At 44.8% G+C, this 19,064-nt stretch overlaps 1 protein-coding gene across 1 annotated transcript in view; it reads left to right on the top strand.

Annotated features, from left to right (window-relative positions):
* UNC5D (unc-5 netrin receptor D) overlaps nucleotides 1–19,064 on the top strand; it is a 1,369,357-nt gene that overhangs the window by 620,142 nt on the left and 730,151 nt on the right. The gene's annotated exons all lie outside the window — the stretch shown is intronic.

Raw genomic sequence — 19,064 nt, 5'->3', positions numbered from 1 at the left:
AGCAATGCAGGGTGTGGGGAACTGGAAGCAATGGAGGAACTGGAAGCAATGAAGGGTATGGGGAACTGTGTGCCCTGAGGGATAGGGGAGCTGGGAACAACGCAGTGAAAGGGGAACTGAGAGAAAAGCAGGGACTGGGAGCAGTAAAGGGATTAGGGAGGTGGAGCAAAGCGGGGAGTGGGAAATTGGGACAAATACAGGCACTAGAAGCAATGCGGGGACTGGGGAACTGAAAGCAATACAGGAAATGGCAGAGCTGCACGGCCTGGCAGCACTGCAGAGATTGGAGATCTGAAAGCGTTTCAGAGTTTGGGGAGCTGGGAATTGCAGGGAATTGAGAACTGTATGGGTGTCGCTACATACTAAAGCAACGCAGACTCTGCCAAACTAAAAGCACAGGACAATGGAAAGACAGGGAGACAGAGCACAACACGGACCTCCAGCATTACAATATCTAGGGAGCAGAATTCCTGCATGGACTCTAGAAACGAAAATCATTACATGGTCTGGGCACAGAAAACACTACCGAATTTGTAAGATCTTTCAGGACTGGACAACTAGAACCACTGCAGCTGAGCTTTAGGAAACATTTGCAAACCTGGCTGTATTAACGTTATTCCTGTTATCTTATGTTGATGGGTAATGGGTATTATTATATCACAGTGTTCATTAATCACTTGGCCTTCTGCAAAATGTGGGAACCCTAATGAAACCACTATGACCCAGCAAAGAAGGAACTAATATTATAAATGGAGATGCACTCACTTTTAGGATGAATTTCCCTTTCCAAATTTTTCAAATGACACTTCTAAATCTTAAATCATAAATTTGTTTGGCGTGCTGCAGAGGTAACACGGTTGTCTGTCCCGTGTCTTTACTTTAACCTCCCTCACTTGAGACCATAGATCTCAACCTCTACGCACTTTCGCCTATGGATGTACCTCTGTAATTTTCACACTGTATACACAAATAGTGGTTTATATTGTTTATCACATTATAAACATTTATTCAATTGAAATCATTTTTCTGCACAAAACATATATGAATTTCATATCTTCTTTTTTTCAAGCATTTGAATTACACAAATTTGCAAACACATTTTTTCAAAAATAATTTCCAAAAGATTCTTCTGTTCCAGTTCAGATGCTCTCAGATGCTCAATGCATTTCGGGTCATACTCGACCCTTCATCAGGAGCTATGAATTTCTACAAAAACAATGCAATACACCCATCAGTAACTTATTACAGCTGGAGGATACCAGTAACATCAAACATTTAAATCGTAAAATTCCATGATGTAAAACTTTAAATAATATAAAAAACATCTAAATGTATAGAAGAAACTACCACCACACCCATGTGTTCATAAAAAACCTAAACCTGCTTACTCTAATCCTTTCACGGAAATGCCTAGTGTATTCTGCAAAGAAAAACAAACATATCACCTATCGAACTCAAGCTAAACCCATCAGATCCTCCACAATAAACAACAAAATGCCGCTGAATCTCTTTCTTACCGATTCTGCACTACTCGTGGGCTTAACCTTCTCGATCCACTCTTGTGCAGCTACCACCTCCAATTCACGCGGGCTCTCACCAATATCTGTCGTGATACAATGACCGCAGTCAATTCCTAATTCAAAACGAATTCCTTCGTCCAAATATTCAACGTATTCTACTATCTGCATAGCTTCAAAATGACCATCATCATTCCGCCTCCTCTCTTCTCTGTGATCATGCAGCACCTCTCCTCTCTGTATTCAATACTGAAACGCTTTCACCTCGCGGTTCAGAAACAGTGCCGGCAACATCAAAAACGGACTACCGACGACCATCAACACGAGATGGTGACCGTAGTGTACTTAGAACTTTCATGTTTTTCAAACACATAATTCGACAGCGCTTTTATGCCGCAAAATAATGGTTCTATTCCATACCACTACACTTGTTAATTAAAAGCGCGTACAACAAAACGAAAAACCTTCCCTTAACGGGCGCCATCTTTGAAAGGTGAAAACCTTAAACAAGTTCCACGAACAATCATTGATATGGACTGCATACAACAAAACGAGAAACCATCGCAAAGAAGGAAAACATGTCATACATGTGTCTATGGAGTTCACCACAGAGTGGAAGATATTGGACCCCAGGATAATACACTTTTGTCATTCTAACACAGTCTCCACATGCTTCACCCCACGGAGGAAAGCATTGGGCCTGAGGAAAGTAAACAGACACTTTCCATGTGCGGGTTCAAAAGCCCTACCATAAGTCTGAGATATCACACCTCAAAAAAATCTATTAACGCCATTTGTACACAGGTCTACGGGCTCTGCCGGAGAGAATGTGATTAGTTTTGTGGAGAGGAGGCTTGCCGGTGTGGGTCAGACATTGGGCTAGCCCTTCCCATCACAGCATCTGTTAGGGTCACCCCGTGACAGAGATGGTATGACCCACAGCGGGAGTGCTACAAGGGTCTTTAGGTGAGTGGATGTCTACGGTGGTCAATCCTGAGGGATGCAATAAGCTTTCTGAGGGCACTCAGAGGTAAGATAGACAGCGATACAGGTTGAACGTTGTAACTAGGGAGTAGGGCAGGAGTTCCAACTCTGGGCCCTAGCTAACCCAAGCAGGAAATACGAACTTCATCTCTACTCCTCTCTACTACTCTCTCTCTACTATTCTCTACTACTCACCCTCTACTACTCACTCTATTACTCACTCTCTACTACTCAGTCTCCACCTGCAGCTGTTGGGAGTGCTGCTGACGGCCGGGCTTGGCTCCGCTGTGCTTCCTGTTCTCCCCCGTGATTTGGGAGCCGGGCTTAGCTCCGCTCTGGGTCTGGCCGGGCTTGGCTCCGCCGGGCCGTTTCTAAACTACAAACCCCAGCAGCCCCAGCGCGCTAAGGATGCCGTTGACGACGAACGGAAGGCGCAAGAAGGCGCCTAAAGACTTCCCTGGTCCCTCGTCCCGCGGGACGCGCGCGGGAGAAGCCCGGGACAAGGGCGGGACAGTCTATGACAGTCATAGACAGGAGGAGGCAGGGCAGGGCCATAAACTCTGGCCGTTCGTGTCGGGACTGTCAGTGATCAAAGGTAAATGTTATTAGACATTTGATATTTGCAGACTTTATCCCAGGAAAAATCGTGCTGAGCGGTGGACATATTGCTAGTATTACTCCTGTTACTGGGTAGCAGGTTAAACCATGCCGGGTGTTGCTAAGGAGAAATTTGTCGGGGGAGGGGGGCCTATTGATAACTATCTAGTGAAGATGGTGAATAAAATTAATAATGACAGGAGAGTTTCACTAGGTAGGAGTAGCCCACAAAATACTGTCGAAGGTCCCCCGACTCATCCTGACATTACCCCAGAGGTAGTTACCACAGTCGCGAACCTTACGGGGGATACTTTGACGGTTGCTCAGGTTCACACTGAGCCTCCCCCAATACATCTTAACTCTGACAGCGATGAAAACGAAGAATCGCTGCCCCATAAGAGACCAGTCCGGAACTGTAGGACGCAATCAGGTAAAAAGGGGGGTAAGCAATCGAAAAAAAAGTCAGTTACACATTTGCCAACTAGGTTTAATACTGATGAGTCTACTATAGCACAAGACGAGGGCACCTTGATCAATAATAACCCATGTGCAGAACAAATTGTCCAACTATTTCGTTCCATGGAGGCCACATTTGAGGCCAAATTACAGCAGTATGTCCAACCCCTGGTTAGTAAACTTGATTGTGTTACTGCGGAATTGAAGAGCATGAGGGAGTTGCTAGCGAAACAACCGTTGGTAGTAGATAATAATACTTCGATGGGAAAAGGAGTGGGAGGGGAAATGCAACAACAAACTACTTCTAAGATCCAGCCTCCTCCCAGCCCGATGTTATGCCCTGACCTACCAATAGAGGTTTGTCCCCGAGCATTAAGTGCAGTAGCACGACCAACAATGGGGCATGTAGACACTGATAGTAGTAATATACTGGCGAGGAGAAGAAAATATTTAAATCTCCCCCCTGAATGTAGCCCCTACATAGTGGTATTAACCAATGTTCCATCTCAGGATATGCATATTGCTCAGACATTGAAGGAGACGCATGACTCCCTTAAAAATAAAACTGTGGCCTGGCTAAGCAGGAAGTGCGGTTTTCCCACCAAATTTGCCCCGGATATTATATCAACTAGAAGGGCAAATTGGATTGGGCCCACGAGGAAGAACTGCTCAGGAGACTGCGTAGTTGTAAACTTTAGATACCCACAACACGCAGCTACCGTCCTGCTAAGGGCAGCCTCTATGACGCAAGATGCAAATAGTATTGTTGTACGACCACTTGTTTTTTTTACAAACAGCCACTTAGAGCACCCCATCATAATATGAGTAGGAGACCTTATACACCAGCCATGGTCAGGACACCAGGTTTTACACCAGGTTTTACACCAGGTTTTACACAGAGATCAGGAGGAGAAAACCAGTTTAATTATGGTTATTATATTGTCACTCAAAATAGATTCGGTGCCCTCTCCGAGCTAGAACTGTGTGATTGACAAGAGGTCAATGAGGGGCACAGTGAAGAGCCTCCGTTAGCCATGATTCCCCTTACATCAGATCAGACTACACCGATCCCTGGTATCGCCCACTGTATACCAGTAACAAAATATAATGGTGTGGGGGAAACGGTTAAGTTGATAAGCTGGAATATTGCTGGTCTCCGAACTAAGAGAGAGGATGTCAACTGGTTAAATGTTGTTAAAAAATATGATATAGTGGCCCTACAAGAGACCTGGGATGGGGATTGTGATTTCTGGATGGATGGTTATACCTCGTATTTTGTGCCTGCATTGAGATCTACAGCAGGAAGGGACAGAGGGGGTCTTTTGTTATTAATAACTGTGAATATAAGGGGTAAAGTGAAAAGGGTAGAATGTGCTACACCCAATTTTCTTGTTATAGAACTAACTTTAGCAGACTATTCCAAACTGATTCTCGTGAATTGTTACAACTCCCAGCAAGGGGATTCCCCAAATGAACATCTGTCTTGGTTGACTGAATTTTTAAATACTTTTACTGTAAAGCAAACCACTTTTTGCCAATACATATTGTTGGGCGATTTTAATGTACACCCTTGTAGCGAGAATTGTTTTTTATATGATCATGATGGACCAAATTTCACATCCCCGCAGCATTTTGAACATACAAATAAGGGAGAAGCTCTGGAAAAACTCCTGACAACTAATGATTTGTTTGAAGCTGGGTTTTCTGATAAAAGCACTCGTATTGCTACTTATATAGGCAGGAATTGTGAAACAATAATTGATGATATTTTTCTCTCTTCAGGTCTTTTAGATTATGTTATTACGTATAATGCTATACATTTACCTTTTAGCGATCACAACCCAGTGATGATTGAGTTGGTAGATGGCCTTTCTCTTTTAAATAAAACTGCTTCGCCACGGTCAGACGTGGAGGTTAAGGCTAAAGATCAGGGGAGGAGGCTAAAATGGAGTAAAATTGTGCCGGAGGAGTTTTTTACAACTATCACCAATAAGGCGGCACACGAACTAAACATCTGTGAGGATATCCTCTCCAATGGGGAGGAAGTAATAACTTCATTTGAAACCATCTGTGTTCAGGTGTCTAAAGAGCTTACTATTAATAGCCGTTCAGTTGGAAACAAAAAGACAGTGGGCTGGTTTGACCATAACTGTACCAAATCCCTCAACCTTCTTAAAAAAGCTCTTCAAGAGCGCCCTAGGAATAAAAGCCGGGTAGTAGAGTTAAGAAGAGAATATTCAAAAATAGTACAAGCAAGGAAAAACGAAATTAAACAGAACGCATGGGCTGAGCTTATGGATAAAGCTACCTTAAAAATAGTGCTAAGTTTTGGTCCATAATTAACACACCCTTGTTCTCTTGTTCCCAAAACAATGTACTAGAAGTAAATATACCTGAGGTGGATTGGCTGAACCATTTTGAAAAAATATATGGAAGCCATATGGTCTTGGATACCTTTGATGCTTCAACCCTGAAACCCCCGGTTATGCCTTTAAAGTTTCATATAGCGGAAGTCATCAAGGCAATAGAGGGCACCGCAGGGAGAAAGGCACCAGGCCCTGATGGGGTACCCTCTGATATGTACAAGGTAAACCCCCTGTACTGGGCAAATATCTTGACCAATGTCTTTAATACCTCGGTTAGCGAGGGACCACCTAAGTCTTGGTCTCGATCAATAATAATCCCAGTATTTAAAAAAGGTCAAAGAGGAGACCCCAGATGCTACAGGCCTATATCGCTGATAGAGTCCTCCATAAAAATCTTGGGAAAGGTAATCTTAGCAAGGATTACTAAGTGGGCCTCGGCTAATAATATACTGTCCGACGCCCAATACGGCTTTAGAGCAGGGAGGAGCACGGAAGACCAATGCTTGAACCTCTACCTGATCATTGCTAAATACACGAGGGCGGCCAGGGGCTCTATTTACCTTGGTTTTATGGATTTGTCCACAGCTTTTGACCTTGTTAATAGGTCAAAGCTGTGGACTATGCTCCTGGAGATGTGTCTCGACCGGTCCTTAGTGTATTTTCTGGCCGAATTACATAGAGATCTGAAGGCCACAATCAGGATGACCAATGAGGGGAAATGTACATCAAGTTTTAAATCTGGGAGAGGGGTACGCCAGGGATGCATCTTAGCTCCAATGCTGTTCACGTTATATGTTAACTCGTTGGAGGTAAGCCTGTTAAAAGCTACGCCCGATGTTCCTCGTATGGGAGGTACCCCGATTTCGGTACTCCTATACGCGGACGACGCTGTATTACTAGCTAGGACCCCGTTGGCTCTGCAAAGATTGCTGGATGCTTTCGGGAATTTTATGGAAAATCTGGACCTGGTAGTAAACAACGGCAAATCACACGTTATGTCTTTGGGGGCTTCCAAAAACAAAGTTAAGACTTTTTTCTGTAGAAAGGAAGTAATTTCCAGAGTAAAGGTTTTTACTTATTTGGGGGTAGTCTTTGATGACAGGGGTACGTGGTTTCCACAAGTCACTTTGAAGGCTAATGCAGTGAGAAGTTCTTCGGCGGCAGTGCTAGGATTTGCTAAAAGGCTGGGGGGGGGGAAACCCTTTGAGGCGATTTTGGCAATTTATAGGGCAAAGACCCTGGCTATAGCAAGATATGGGGCAGCAATATGGGGTTTTATTAAGCCAGACCGCCTACAAATAGAAGAAAATAAATTCCTACGGACTCTTTTAGGCCTCCCCCAATCCACAGCAACCCATTCTATCCATCTCGAATTGGGGTTAGGCTATATAGTAGATTTAATCAATATAGCGCCCATTCTGCTTTGGATTAGGATCTGGTTGAATCCGAATCTTTCATTAAACCATAAGATTCTAAAGGATTGTATCAACCTAGATAATACAAGGGAAATTCAGTGGTTGGCCTACATAAAAATGTTGGCAGTATACTTGGGGAGACCGGAAATTTTCCACAAGCCAGAATCCCTATGTAAGTCAGATATTCTATGGGTGAAAACTAACTTTATTATGTTAAGGGAGGCAGAGCGGGAAGCATCAGAACTAAGTAAAGCAGCGGTTAGGGGCCATGTTTTGGTCACTATGCCATCAATGATGCCCCCATATCTGTCTACAGTGCCTAACACCTTCCATAGATGGTTACTGACCAAATTCAGGTTTAATCAAATACATATGGTATTGTGGGATTTGCACAGTTGGAATAAATTGGAAGCTGCAGCTCCGTGCAAATGTGATGACTTTTCCACGCAAGATACTTTAGATTTTAATTTTTTTTGTCCTTTGTATCCTGAGGCAAGGAAAATGTTTATTCTCCCCTTATTGAAGAATATGAATTTTATTCAGTGTAGACCAGCCTTATTGTTTTTACAAATGATGGAATCCCCTTTAACAATGTTTTGTGTTGCCAGCTTTTTTGCTATGTCAGTCAGAAGTAGGAGGGAGAGACTGAAAGCTGCTCAAGTAACTAACTCCTCTCAAATAATAGCTGAAGTACACCACCCAATTGTATTATAATTGATTGTAAATGCCTGTAAATGATTGTAAAATTAGCTGTATAGTATTTTTTATTTTGTATATACACTTTAAAATTTTTTTTTTTTTTAAATGTATATGTTTAGCATACTTTTATGATTTTTATTAATCGAATAAAGTGGTTTGACTTGACTACTCAGTCTCTACTACTCACTGTCTACATCTCTCTACTACTCACTCTCTACTAACTCTCTGCTACTCTCTACAACTCACTGCTATACACTCTACTACTCACTCTCTACTACTCTCTGCTACTCACTCTCTACTACTCTCTACTACTCACTCTCTACTATTCTACTACTCACTCTCTACTACTCACTATCCACTCTCTCTCTACCTCTCTCACTACTACTCTCTACCTCTCTACCTCTATTCGCACACACATATGTACATATATATGTATATCCAAAACTTTGCATCGCTCTGAACCCCTGCCGCTTGTAATGGAGGGCCCAGACGGGATAGCGAATCCCGGAGTCTTTCAAACTTGAATCCCTACGTCGATAAAAGAATGGAATGTCCAGGCCAACTTTATGCAGATTTACGAGCTTTTTTAATTGTAGCTCCACTCGACGCGTTTCGAGATAAACTATCTCTTGGTCACGAGCGTGAGTGTCAGTGTACTGGTGCTTTAAATCTGGTCACATGTGAATGGAAATAATAAACAGACTCCCAGGTAAGCTTACACGAGCTATCTAGCACATTGAAATTTACAAAATGGATTAAACAAAATGTAAACACGACTATGAGGCAGTTGCATATATTGCACACAATTATTGAAATGTCAAAATAAACATTAAAGAAAAGGCCAGCGCGAACGCATGACGGCCAGGGACCAAAACAGGCGTAATTCATACATTTAACTGAATTCAGAGTAGCGCCCAAGTGACCAAGAGATAGTTTATCTCGAAACGCGTCGAGTGGAGCTACAATTAAAAAAGCTCGTAAATCTGCATAAAGTTGGCCTGGACATTCCATTCTATTATCGACGTTGGGATTCAAGTTTGAAAAAATATATATATATGCTGGGTCGTGATGGGACTGGCAGTTCCTTGTCATATCCTGAACTACCAGAGGTGGGCCAATCGCCTTAAGGGGAGGGGCATCAGTGATGACAAGTACTCACAAGCAGGAATGAACAATTTGGTGATTTACTCGTTACAGCGCAGGGCGCTGAAGAAGGCACTACCGCCGAAATGCATTCGCCGCCACTGTAACCTGACGGAATAAAGCTGTTTGTTTGACCCTGGAATCCCCTCTGGCCTCTGATTTCCTCCTGCGAGGGAATGTTTCTACATAATTTTTGCACCAGTCAAGGGTGCAACACGGATGGCCCCGCTCATTAAGTGTCCCGGAGCAAACTTGGCGTTTGACTGCTTGCAGTGTTTCAGATCGTGGGAACGATAACTCCGGTGACCGCCAGACATTTTCAGGCTTGTAGAGGATGGACTTAGGTATTTTACCTTGCTGGGTCGTGATGCCTCCACAGGGCAGCCCCCACCTTATAGCGGACCTGGAAGGACTGGCTGAGCGGTACGAGGGGACCCGAGGTCTCAGCCGCGGACTTCTGAAGGGACCATAGTATTTCTACACCACTTTCCTGCCTGTCAACACGGACCTACCGTCTGTCCCACTCACCTATGCAACCGACCCAGCAGCGCCGACACAGTGCACTCTGGGACTGGCAGTTCCTTGTCATATCCTGAACTACCAGAGGTGGGCCAATCGCCTTAAGGGGAGGGGCATCAGTGATGACAAGTACTCACAAGCAGGAAGGAACAATTTGGTGATTTACTCGTTACAGCGCAGGGCGCTGAAGAAGGCACTACCGCCGAAATGCATTCGCCGCCACTGTAACCTGACGGAATAAAGCCGTTTGTTTGACCCTGGAATCCCCTCTGGCCTCTGATTTCCTCCTGCGAGGGAATGTTTCTACTCTATATATATATATATATATATATATATATATATATATATATATATATATATATATATATATATATATATATGCATTTATATATGTATGTGTGTATATATAGATATTTACATACATACATATATATATAAACACACATTTATATATATACATCTGTATATCTATATAAATATAAATATGAATGCATGCATACATATATGCATACATATGCATGTTATGTACATGAAAGTTAAAAAAATAAAAGCAAAGCTAAAAAGCAACCTAATTACAAACAGAATTGCTTTAACTTAAATGAAGACGAGACCTATTGCATTTTCAATTATTTTTTTTAAACCCTTCAGCAGTACCAACCTTCACTGCCTTTGATGTAACTTCAAAGAAACTCGTTATGGCTCTTTCACGGTCTCATCATTTTAGAACTGAAGCATTGTTAATATTATATACAACAACGCCATAGTTGTTGCTTGTTTATCTTATGCAACTAACAACCATTGACGAAGCCAATAGTCCTGGCTTGTTCTAGGTATAATGTTACTTAATGTATTATATATCTGGCTACAAGGACAGAAACAGCAAAATACCGGTCAGACGACACTCTATGCTAAGCACGTGTTTTTAGCTTAGGTGTTTTTAAGCCACACCCTTAATTACATAGGCCAGGGCCCTTTGAGAGACTCCCCAGTTTTTCATCCTACTTAAAGCCCCGTATAAAATAATAGCAGTACCAAAAATAATAATAACATTTAAAAAAGTTACACCAGGGCTTTATGTGGAAGCTTTTTCAATATTATATACAAGCCCCAGTTGCTGCTTATTTATCTTATGCAACTAACAACCATTGACAAAGCCAATAGTCCGGACTTGTTGTAAGTATGATGTTACTTGTTGTATCATATATCTGGATGCAATGACAGAAACAACATAACAGTCGGGCAGCACACTATGCTAAACACAAACTTTTAGCTTACATGTTTTAAGCCACACCCTTATTTACATTGGCCACGCCCCCTTGAGAGACCCCCCAGTTTTTTATCCCACTTAAATCCCTGCCCACTGTCTAACTTTCATAGAACTTAAAAATTCTTAATATATGCTCAAACTTTTAGTTTATCATTAAATTAGGGCACAGCCAACCAAAGCCTTTGTTTGTTTCTTTTATTTAGCTCCTACAAACATATGAAATGCCTCTGGGCACTTGTCGGAGAATTAAGCCCAGCATGTGAGCTTTAAACGTAATCTGCCCGTGTGACCCAGTGATCAGGGGGTGAAGAGTCCCTATGACAATTTGAATCTAGCATAGCAAGAGGAGCGGACGCCACCCCACCCCACACCATCAGTTCAGGGACACCCACGTTTTGTAGGTACCCCAGCTGAGTCAGGGGCTTAAAGGGGTTAGGGAAACTCAAGTCGGCTCCACAGATTGGAAAAACACTTTAATGGAATGATCCAAGTCACTACCCGTGCCAGAATGCATTATTGAAAGCCTGCATTAGAGTAATAAATATCAGATGAACCTTTTTGCAGGACAATATTTTAAAATGCCGTAGAGAATGGGTGAATTTGTTTGCAGAATAAATAATGCACACAACCACATTGACACAAATATATATTTGACTGTGCTTTGGATAAAAGAAAAGAGACGCTGACTGATCGGATGAAAGGGCATAAAATCAATTCAGAAAACAATTGGTATTGATGGTTTTGTTGCACTTCAGGATTTATTCTAGTGGTGACGTGATGCTGTTAGCAGGCTACAACTATAATAAGAGCCTTGAGGGGCTACATTTTAGGCATTATAACCATATATACAAACCCCCTCCAGGAGGTGAGTTGCCCCCCCCCCTCGCCTGCTTTAAACTGTGTCCATATTAATCCTCAAATCACACCACTGACAACATGCTTTGGTGCCTTAGAAGGTCACAGTTTATTCAAAACATCACATGTTTATACATTTTGCAATATTCATGGTCATCTCAATTGCCCTTTTCATATCCATGTTAACACATTGCATTGTCTTTGCAATCATTTGGTCGCTGCGTGGACCCAGCCTCCTCAATTTCCTGGGGAGGGAGGGACCCCCTGTCTGGGCCTCCGATTCACAGGTCTAGGCTTTAACTTGCTACCGACTTGGAGGGTGTCCGTCTGGACCTGACTGGGCTGCAAGTGCCGTCCCGCTTGCCCTGTTCCCTTTCATGGGCCCTCCCTGCTCCCAGGGGTCCCAGCTGGATGGTATCCCAAGGCCCTTGCTTGAGCATTTACTCTATCTTTCCTGAGGCTGAGTCCTTGCGTTTCCCTCCCTCGGTTCCTCTGCCATGAGGCATCCCAAGGGTCCTTCAGGAGCATCACATCTACTCTTTCTATGGCGGTATGCCTCCCTTGACTACTTCAGTGCCCCTGTTGTGAGGCATTTCAAGGACCCTGCATGAGCCTTCCATCTACCTTTAGTAATTTCTCTCTTTTTTCTACCTTTCTCTAGTTTCTTCCGCCACGCTGCCTACGGTTTCCCGATCAAAGGGAGCTCCCCCAACCCTCTGCACCCCCTTCCTTTTACTTGAAGCCCATTTGTTCCAGCACCCCTACAATGTTCAGTAAAAACGTTTCCATTCCCACCCCAGTAAGGATACCCCGTCCTCCAAGTAGTAGCCCTTTGACCTTTAATTTATAAAACCATGTCTTACGAAGCCCCAACCATTGGCCCTACATATCTTCTCCATAGTGATATTGAGTTTTCGTCTGGATTACTCCACTGCCTCCAAGTCAATGGCCCCACACCATGCCTTCCGCACTATTAGTTCTGAAAAAATCACTTCGGCTGGGCGAATCATCCAGGCCAGGGCGGTGAGGCTTTTTAGCATATTTTCTAGGAGGACCCTCCTCACCAGCACCGCCAAGTCGTTACCTCCCAGGTGGACCACCACAGCGTCTGGTCTGCCACCATGCCCCAGAGGTTCCCGCACTGCGGGGAGCAGTTGATCCCATTTTATCCGCGAGTGCCCCAACCAGGCTACGTTGGTGTCCCACAGCCATATCCCTCTGAATTTGCATCTGGCTGCCGCTCATCTCTGTGCCTGTGTCACCTAGTAGTGACCTAAGATCTATACCTTCTTCTGCAAGTTGGACCTAGACGGGGTGGGGGGAAGAAACCAAACTCAGTAAATCGTTGGGCGTATATTACGCTTAAATGCAATGGATGCCCAGCATCCTTTCCCCTTGATTTGTTCGCTATCCAGACCTAGCCCTGTGGCTGTGGTGTCCGCCCCTATTCTGAAAGAGTGGGACTTAATCTTCCTCGCAGGGAGCCCCCCTGCCTCTAGGGTCTTTCTCATCAGTGCTATGAATTGAAAGCAGCTGAGGAACAACCCGTCTCGGTGCCTGAAAAGAGGCCCCTGGCCATAGTCATCGGGACCCAAGTATTTCTTCAGTAAGCATGTTGGGCAGCAGGCCTTATCCTAAATGCAGTTGATTCTAGTCCTTTTCCATCTGCCTGCCTGGTCTGTTTTGGACCATCACAGTAGGATGTCCATGAGCACTTCGCTTATCTCTACGTCCCCCCCTGTTAATGCAGGCTGTCCCTGGGCCGCTGACTGTTGGGGCCACCAACTCGCTAATCCTGTAAGCCCCAAAGAATGCCAGTGCAAAAGCTACCCCAAAGTGCAAGGTTTCCTGACCTGATGTGCATAATCTCCCAAGGACACCCAACATCCGCTGTAATATGTTAAAGTGGAAGGGGTACCTCGCATCCTTCTGTGCCTGCTGCAACCTGCCCCCGCCTTTCAGTGCCATCCTGCATTGGGAGGCCCTAGTTGGGTCCTCCCCGCTGCCAGTTTTGTGTAATATGCTACTGCGTTCAAGTGTGTCTGGCCCAAGATTTAGTCTTGCCCGACATGAAAGCCCACTCAATGAAATCTAAGACTACCTCCTAACTCGCCACCCGGACCATTTTTAGTCCTGTCCTGGACACAAAAGTCTCCCAACACTTACGGTACCGGGTTTCTGTTTTGGGGGCCATCACATTGTCCTGCATCATCTCCAGTCCAGGTCTACCCATGCTCACCCCTCTTCCGGGGTCATTCTTTGGTCCGCGTCCGGGGCGAGTTCTCGGAATTTCACCCATTGAAAACGAGAAATGGCATCGGCAACTGAGTTGTCTACCCCCAGGATATGTCTCGCCCCAAGTGTGATATTTGCCCTGAGCTGGCATTGAACTCGTTTGTGTAGCAGGTTGGCCACAGCCAGGCATTTTGCTGACCCTGTGTTGATTGCCTGCACCACCGTGTGGTTGTCAGACCATAGCGTTATCTGCCTATTGGCTAGCCGCTCGGCCCAAATGTGGAAAGCCACCACAATTGGGAACAATTCCAACAAGGATATGTTAGTGGAGACTCTTGCATCCTGCCAGGATGCTGGCCAAGCCCCAGCCATCCATGCGTTCCCTAGGATGGCCCCAAAGCCGAACCCCCAGTCTGAGTCAGCCTAGAGTTCGAGTTGGTTTGCCTGCACCCAAAGTTCGTACCACATGCGGGTGCCATTGAAATCTGTAAGGACGTTCTCCCATTGCCCTAGGTCCTCCATCACCCCTTGTGTGAGGCGGACCCTGTGGTGCGTCTGTGTAATACCCCTGGTCATCCACGCCAAGCGTCTTGCACATTTGTCCCCTGCGGGGATCACCTGTGTAGAAAAATTCAATTTTCCCAACAGCTGCTGTACCTCACCTAGCGTCGCCTTCTTCTGCAGCCTTAATCTACAAATGATTTCTTTTAGTTATGCTACCTTGTCGGGCTGCAATCTGCACGTCCCAGCCACTGAGTCCAGCTCGATCCCAAGGAAAGGCAGCTTTGTAGTTGGGCTCTCCGTCTTGTCCTGTGCTAACGAGATCCCTAATTCCTGGGCCAGGACCATGAAACTACACAGGAGGTTGGTGCAGTTCCCCTTGTCTGCCTTGACTATAAACAGGAAGTCATCTAAGTAGTGGATGCATTCCTCCTTTGGAGCGCGTGTCCCTAGCTCCCACTCCAGGAATCCGCTAAATGCCTCAAAATATGCGCATGATATTGAGCACCCCATTTGTAATCATTTGTCATAATAGTACTGACCGTCTAACTTTAGACTTAGCAGATGGTAGCTGTCTGGGTGTACTGGCAATAGCCGGAAAGCTGATTCTATGTCTGTTTTTGCCAGCAGGGCACCCCTACCCTCCTGCCTTATCAGGTCCACCTCATCGTCCACTGATGTGTAGGCCACTGTGCACGCCCCCTGTTCAAACCAGTCATTTATGGAATCCCCCTCAATGTGGGATAGATGGTGTATTAGCATGAATTTCCCTGCCTCTTTTTTGGGCACCAATCGAGTGGTTATACCACCAGATCCTTCAGAGGGGGGGGACTTGAAAGGGCCAGCCACCTTCCCCATTCGAACTTCCTTCTCAACCTGTTGGCGTGCCATCCTCTGGTTGTCCTACTGATTTCAGGTTACAGCTCTCCCGGGCGCCCCTAGGTCCTTTGGAATGTATTGGGAAACCTTGTGTGAAGCCCTCTGCCAGCAGGTGTCTGTCCGTTGCCTTGTAATAGTGTCTCAACAAATATAGCAGCCTGCTTGCCTTTATGGGGGGTCGGTAGCGGCTGTCCCTCGCCCCTGCCTCCCCCGCCTGGGGGGGCCTGATCCTCACTTCATTGCGCCTGTCTTATCTTTGTGCCCCCCTGTCCTAGGGGCCAACCTCCAGCGCATGGCAGGGTGGCTTCCCCCACACGACCTGGAAGCATGTCTAAACCTGCACAAGGCCCCCCACTTACAGTCGTCCTTGTCGAAGTTCCAGCATGTTAGACCTGACTTGTTGTTGCCCTGGTTTTTCCCTTTGAGCCCATTTCCTTACCCATCGTATTTGCCCTTACTCCCGTAGGGATTACAATTATTCTGCTTTGCGCTTACCCCTCCCTGGCTGCCACCATGTGTGTCGTGAAACCCTCCATGTCCTGGTAGTCCCATCCCATATTGACCATACTTGCATCTTTTCCCTGAAACCCTTATCGTATTTTAGCCATGCATCGCCCTGATATTGCTGTTGCACCTCGTGTACCTTTTGCTCGTACAAAATCAGTGCTGCTGCACTCTGGGGGAATTTCTCAATGGAAATGCACACCAATGTCCTAAAAGCTTTCAGCCAGTTTTCTACTGATCTTTCTATCCTGGGTTTGCTGCGGTCTCTCCTGTCCTCATCCTTCTTGTTACATAAACACATACACACACTGGGGTGCAAGTAACACAGTATTGCCGGGGCCCTGGGCCTTGCACCTTGCACCCTCCATGGCAGACAGGGCTAGGTCAGGACAGAGCAGCAGGGCTTCCAAAGGGAGTCTTGGGGACCGGGGGCCACGCACCCCACGGCGTGGACGCCGTGGTGGCATTGGCTGGGGGCAGGAGCTCCGTTTGGGGAATGAAACCAAACTTACAGATTATACACTTTCAATAAAGATTCAACATTTAAAATTTTTTAACCATTCTATACATGTAATAGAAAATAATGATTGTTTTTAAAAGGCAAGGCTACCTATAACACGTATGGAAACACTTGTTAGTGTTAATCCAAGTCACAGGAAAACATGGCAGAGAAAGATATTGGCCTAACAGCTCTGGCAGTGAAGTCCCTCTCCTATTAGGCTGATTTGCGCATGTCAGCACTTGTGATTTTTTTTTATTGCTTCTGCTTTGCAACTGTAGTCCAGTCATGGAAGTATTTGTGCAAAATCTCATTGACATACACATATTCCTTTACTACTTCCTTCCTAATATGCCTTGTGACGTTTGCCCAAATTCATTTGTCCTAAAGCATTCATGTTATTATTTCTGTTACTGTGTTAAAGGCTAAATTATTGGGGTCCATCACCATCATTCGTTGAGGTTGGTTGTCCTTTGGAGTATTAATCTTCCAATCCCTAATCTTATGACTCTAATTTCCTTGATCTGTTACTGACCGCGTGAACTCCACCTCTGCTCATGAGGTTTCTTAGTAAGCTCCACAGTATTTCTTACTTCTGGCTTTTTGAGTGACAGTCTTCCATTCTATGTCCAGACTACACCATAGCCACTGGAATTGTTTGACAATGGATTACCAGATTATGTGGCAAGGTTCCATAAATTATGCATTAAGAAAAGGCAAACTATGCCAGAGATTGCTTTACATTTCAGAATTATGTCATTTTAACATGTACATTTGGGTAACAGTCTCACATTATTAATACCAGTTTAATGGCTGACTACATCAATCAGCAACTGAAAAGTGAGGAGTTACACTTTATACAGTATCTGCAATTGCATGGCACTTCATATGGGCCTTTTAAAGTACCCAATGATACATTTGAGGTAAAGTCATTGATGTTTGTTGACACCTGCAAATTATGGTGCAGATAGGAGATTATATGGCAAGTGCAGAAAATCCATAATCATGCAGAAATGCCTCAACTACATAATCACATAATTCCAGTGGCCCTGATTTACTATGGCCTTGTTAGTTTGATGACCCTGGTTTTTAGATCTCGCCTAGGCAGCACTTGAGCTGTCTCTTCGAGACATGCTGTATTGAAGTATGGAATAGAAGCTCCGCCCATTTCCCACCCATCTTTTTAATTGGCTCCTTTTACTGTCCTTTCTAAATGGTTGTTTTTGGTTTGTGAATAGGCTGAGTAGTCCCTCCTTTAGTACCGCCTTGTCTGCATTTGTAACCTCCAATGAGGACTGGACCTTTTACTGTGTTGTTACTAGGTGTGTTTTATGTGCAGTCTAGTAGCACTATTTTCTTTAATGACTTGCTCCTATTTCTCACAGTACGTGCTTTCCTGCAGAGGACCGCTTTTCAACTCTCTGCTTCTCATCGCCGGAGATGGCTTTTCAAGCTTCTCATCGCTGGGGGGGCACTTTTAAACTCTGTGCTATCTGCTCCTCATCGCCCAGGTGCCATACTTAAGGTTGAAGCAAAGAACGGTGCAATACAAACAATGGCGTTAACCACATTTTTTCTTTCACTGCAGTCGCCAGCGACACACCACTCTTAACATGGGCGCCTACAAAATAATAGTGCCCACAGCTTTTTTTCATCACAGCAGGCTCCCTTGTATTTTAATTATTCAGGTTATTTTTTCCACCAGCTCCATGTTCACACTTCAGCATTGGTGCCACTGCCTGTGCAATGGTGGATGCTTCTTTTGTTTATTTTTAGCACGCTTTCACTTTCATAAAGGTGGCACGTGCCTTTATTTCTGCACGGCTCGCCTTTTGCGGGGCATAACGCAGCACTTTTTGTTCCCACACTGCTCTCAGGACCCATCACTGCTGTTTTGCTTGTTTTTGGTTGTTTCCAAGCACCCCATGCCACGCTTGCACGTTACTAGAGGCCACACCCCTTTCTTTAGACGAGCTGTGTCTAAAGAAAGGGGCACAGCCACCATTATAATGAAAGCCATGTTTGGGGGGCTTTTAAAAAAAAATGTGTTTATCAAATGTTTTCTTGTACAAGCACCCCATACCGCACTTTCACTTTAATGTCGGCTACGCCCTTTCTTTAGCCGCGGCTCGCCTAAAGAAAGGGCGGTGGCCTCTATTAGCGTGCAAGCGTGACATGGGGCATTTGGAAACAAAAAAAATTTGCAATGTAATAGGTCTGGCATTTGCGAGAATTTAAGTTATTGTTGTTTACAATGCAATCGCTCAAACTCTTGTAAATGCGAGACCTATTGCATTGCAAATGCTTGTTAGCTTTCTCAACCGCCTATTCGGGTTGATTGGGCAGGAGGACACTTGAATATCATCTCATGGGGCTGGTTCACCTCTCAGCCAGGGCTGTCACAAGCGGAGGGCCAGTGCTTAACTTGTAATACAATGAGTGTTGGTGCCCAAAGCATGGCTCAGAAACCTGCGGCAAGTGCTTTCAAATGTTGGTGCACCTTAAACCAACCTGCATAGTCTTTAGTCACCCTCATGGCTCTTCCATGCACTATCAAACACCCCATACCCCTTTATTTCACACAAGCAGGTTTCTTTTTTCTTCTTTTGCAACGGTTTTCCCACCTTT

This window comes from Lissotriton helveticus, chromosome 11 (assembly GCF_964261635.1).
Source record: "Lissotriton helveticus chromosome 11, aLisHel1.1, whole genome shotgun sequence".
In the NCBI taxonomy this organism is placed as follows: Eukaryota; Metazoa; Chordata; class Amphibia; order Caudata; family Salamandridae; genus Lissotriton; species Lissotriton helveticus.
This window is presented reverse-complemented; position numbering and strand designations above follow the sequence as displayed.